The 4,839-nt window shown below is 39.1% G+C and overlaps 1 protein-coding gene across 1 annotated transcript in view; it reads left to right on the top strand.

Annotated features, from left to right (window-relative positions):
• The first annotated feature begins 1,021 nt into the window (after nt 1-1,021).
• Nucleotides 1,022-4,839, top strand: part of coq8aa (coenzyme Q8A, genome duplicate a) — an 18,840-nt gene continuing 15,022 nt past the window's right edge. Inside the window, exon 1 of the mRNA XM_032542400.1 lies at nt 1,022-1,477. The gene's annotated coding sequence lies outside the window, so the exon portion shown is untranslated. The remainder of the gene's footprint in view (nt 1,478-4,839) is intronic.

Raw genomic sequence — 4,839 nt, 5'->3', positions numbered from 1 at the left:
CAGCAGACACAGGGCTGTTGAGTATGGTGATGGCTATTGATTGATAGCCCATTATTGCCTATTTTGTGATTTTTTTAAAGTGATTTTTATATGTTATAACTAAAATGACCTGCACGTATACTCTTTGCATTAGCTATATGTCCCCACATGACAAAAGTTTTAGTATCCTTCAGCCTTGAGTGAAGGATCATTTATCTTGATCCTGTATGTGACACAGAAATTGTCAAACTCAAGAGGACAATTGAGCTCATGTAGTCTGGCCAAAAGTAAAAAGCTCCTTTACATAACAAAAGCATGCTGCGTGGATCTGTGGCGCACTCTGCTGTCACTTTAATGACACTGCAGGGAGACCTTCCCCTCAAAAAGTCAAAGTCAAAGTCCGGCCTCCAATTTGCATTTGGACAGGATTTTAAAAGAAACATTTTTGTTGTCTAAGGAAATGGCTTATAACTTGTAATTATATATATATATTGCAGTTGTGCATTTTATGTGTACGTTTTACTACAGTTGTTAGTATAGTATTATCTTACAGTTATTATTTGAACTGCTTCATTATTACTGATATTGTACTCAATTGTCAAATTATCACATTGTTAAAGCTATCATTTCTTCTGTTAATTGATTAGTGACAGTCAAACAGGGCAGTGTCGGGGTGCTGTTCTACCAACAACATATTGCAACAGAGTCTAATTTCAAAACTGAGATTATTATTTTTATGATTTGGTTATGGTTTGTGTCTTTTTATTGGCCGTGTGGCCCTTGCAAATCTGGAATTGATTCTCTACAGTAACCGCAGAGTAGCCTATCTTTGTTCTTGATCCAGCGTCAGGCTTTGGGATGCAGCAAAGACTTTGTTTTTCTTGCGTGCTCGACCAATGAAAAGCCGCGTTTCAATCCCAAGCTACTGTCAACAGACGACAAGGACCAATAGGAGCAGAGGAGGAGCGGGAGGGAGGAGAAAGACCAGAACCGTGCAATCCTAAAGTTGAGCAAAGCAGGTACGGTGCTTACATGTGGCGATAAGCTAAATGAGGTCAGATTAAAATGAAAGCAATTTAATGGTTAAAATGGGGGACTGAAGGGAAGAAAGCGAGAGATAGTATAGGGTTGATCTACAAAAAAAACATTATACATTGAAATGCATACATGTACTGTGTCAATGTTGCGCAAAATTTGTACATTTGAATGTAAGAGCCTGTGTGCTAAACATCAGTGAGCGGGTCAGATAGTGGGTTGCGTCAACGCACGGCTCTGGTTGCTCTGTGAAGTTGGTAAATAAGCTTGACCTCGCGCGTTGGAGAGCGAGACAAATTGAAAGAAACGCAGCTGCAGCTAGCATAGAGAGGAGGACGACACAAACAAGCTGCAACTCCTGCTGCGAGCCAACGCGAACGTGCTGTTATATGCATACTAAATAAAGAGCGGTAAAACCGTTGGCCTCTTCAGTTTGAGAAACGAACACAGACGAGAGCTGCTGGTGAGTAACTAAAATGCTATCACTAATTAATATGCGAATTAAAGTAGCAGTTAGGCTAGTCCTGTAGCTTCGACACCCTACAACACATTATCTGCAGCGTGCTGACGTGCCTGTCGTTTATGGCTGCTTTGCCACTTCTGCAAACTTTACCTACCCACGCAGTGCTGATTTATTTTACTATTTAAAGTACCGTTACCTGAGAAGTACAACCTGCTCTTATTTTTCAGTCAGTCGGCTATTCTGACAATATGCACATTACAGGCGCTGTACTGTTTTTATATAATGACCAACTGTCAACGGGGCACGCGTTTGTTATTGCTGTGTCGTGGCTATACACGCCAACGAGGAAGTTTATAATCACAGATTATACATGGGCCAGCTTTAGTGGTTTAAATGCTTTAGCTATGTGGCATAGCGCTCTTGAAGTGAAACTGTAGTAGCCTATACCGTACTGCGCTGGAGGTGTATGAAAGAAGTTTATAATAAGAAATATTAAATGCTGAGTAGCCAGCTAACCTGTTCTAAACGTAGTGTTGACGCCATTTGTAAATTAGGCTACTCCTTACCCAACAGGAAACTGTTTTGCCTTGTAGCTTGAATAATAGTCAATAGTAATTTTTGCATTGATTCTGATATTTAGAAAATGTGTCAGCTAGTTGATATACCTTTTGCATAGTGTATATGTCTTTTAGGGTGAGTGTGAAAAATCTACCTAGGGACTATTAATGTAAAAAATAGGCTTTGAGCCTAATCTTTTTAACATATATCTCTTACATACAGTACTTAAACATAATGCATGTGTACATTTTTCCATATGTGTATAGAGTATATGAATGAATTACTTAAATTTGAAGTGTGTATCTGCCATACTAGGCAAAGCAGCTTTATTTGTATAGCACTTTTCAGCAATAGGGAAATTAAAAGTGCTTTACATAAAACATTAGAGAGCAGTTAAAAACGATCAAAATATGAAAATAAAAGTTGCAGTGCAGTATAAGAGATTTAAACATTACTTATGTCACTAGTCTGACATCCACTGATTTCACAGATGTATTAGTGTGGTTGTAGTCTATATTGTCGACATTCCACAGAATTGCTCCAGTGTCACAGGATGACACCAGATGCATGTCTGTTTCCTTCCACTTTCTTTGTGTTGGAATCTTAAACTCCGAAGGATTTATGACGACTATGGTTAACTCCTCTGGTCTCTGCAAGGTAAATTGAGACAGCTAGCGAGACTATCTGTCCAATCTGAGTTTTCTCTCACACGACCAAAACAACTTTTGAACGTACCCATGTTCAACCAAAACAAGTTCCATCCCGAGGCTTTTTTGCAGTGGCTCCGTTTGGAGCGTAGCGCCACCCAAGACGGTTGGGATTGGTTTAAAGAAATGCCAATAAACCAGAACATGTTTTTTGTCCCATCCCACAATGCTATGTGGGCTAGCCAGACGCTCCACAGCATGTGGAGGGTCTGGCAAAGCGAGACTAGTATATATGTGACAGTCAATAAGTCGGAAATTGCAGCACAGAAATGCCAATAATACCATCTGTTTCAGGTGATTTCATGTACATAGTTTGTTCATTAAATCTATCAATCAAAATCAAATAATAAAAATCCAATATTGATCAGACAATTAACTGATAATTTCCATTCTGTTGTGGCCAATACGATACTTTAACTGTCACAATTATTTTTGCCAAGCAATTTATGTAAATAAATCTCATCTGCCTGTGACAGTATTATACTTTCAGTGTTTTGAAATAGTCACAGTTGACAAGATGTTATCAGGCACAATTATCAGAAACAATAACAGTTTTCCTTTTTTGCTGAAGGCCACAGACATTCTGTATCCTGCACACCTACCGTATGTTACAGTACCTCGTCTTTGTTTTATTACAGGTTCACATTAATTATTTTTTAATTTTTTTAAATAAAAGACTGTCCTGTGCTCTGTATTGTAGGCTTGCAGGAAACATGGCTTTCTTCTCGTATCCCTTGTTAGTGGTGGTGAAGCTGCAGCTGTGGTGGGTCACCACTGCACAGTAATAGGGGAAATATTTTCCACTTTTGGCTCATGATCAGTAGCGAAGGACAGTGACAGGAGGCTGTGGGTCAGCCATGAGTGTACTAAACTACAGCATTCAGATATAGACACACACTCAGGCTCTGATGCCTGGTTATTTTCATTGCAGTGAGTCAACAGCTTGTGGAGCCCAGACAACAACTGAGGCTTAGGTGCATGTGTGCGTGCGTCTGTGCGTGTGTTTGTTACCGTGTGTAATCGCAGCCTGTGCTTTCACAAATAGGCCACCTTGTAGTGGCTTTTCACCCACTGGGCATCAACATTGACCTTTTAAGTTTTCCTCTCTGCTGCATTTGTATTCAGGTTTTAAAATGTACATAGTTTCCTCTCCTCTGTTTCTGGTAGTTTACTTATTAGCACCAACGCAGAGGAAGAAAGCAGCTTTGTAAATAAACACAACACAGCTGCTCAATCGATTTACATTTAGCAACAAACAATATTTTAACCTATTGGATCAGACCTTGCAACTTTAATTCTTCCATTTCCTGCAGAAATTCACATTGATTAAAGTAAAACTTTAAGTATGTTGTGTAGCCATGCCTGGAGAACGAGGCTGAACCTCTTCCATTTGCTCTGTGCAGCTCTGTGTGCAGCTTTGTGTCTGGAGGTTTGTTTGCCTCAGTACAGACTTCCTACTTAAATTCCCAACCCACTAGTAAATCATGCAGGATCTTGCTGAAGTGCTGCGTTGACTCTTCATAGTACTGTGATAATTGTTGTGACAATAAAATACAAGGAACAGTCTTTGGTCTTGTATTTATATTTCAAACATGCTGACACTTGCAGCATTACTGCAGTCTATACTGTAATCTGTGTTTTAGCAAAGCACAGACTTTTAATCATTCTTCTTTGGGTCCAAAGATAATCATATCTGTTTTTATTTAAGTAAAGAAAGGTTTGGCACATCCAATCATTAATTTCTTCTAGGCACTTACACAGAGTTTGTATTGATGATATTGATATATAAATCTGTGTTGTCTGCATGATTTATGGTAAGATATTTTGTTGTTTTAAATAATCAGCGTTGGTGAGAGCGTCTAGATGTTGAACAGAAGAGCCCTGAGAATAAAGCCTTAAATGGTGAGACCCTCGAGTGCAGAGTGCACCTCTTATTGTGTGGGCTGAGTCACTATTTAGTTATCCAGCGCACAACTAGGCATTGGCCGGTATGAGATTCTGACAGTATAATAACCTTCTGCAAAAATATCACGGTTTCATGGTATTGGGGTATTGCAATTACAGCTATAAATGTTTTTTTTTTTTTTAATGTCTGGG

This window comes from Etheostoma spectabile, chromosome 18, assembly GCF_008692095.1.
Source record: "Etheostoma spectabile isolate EspeVRDwgs_2016 chromosome 18, UIUC_Espe_1.0, whole genome shotgun sequence".
In the NCBI taxonomy this organism is placed as follows: domain Eukaryota; kingdom Metazoa; phylum Chordata; class Actinopteri; order Perciformes; family Percidae; genus Etheostoma; species Etheostoma spectabile.
This window is presented reverse-complemented; position numbering and strand designations above follow the sequence as displayed.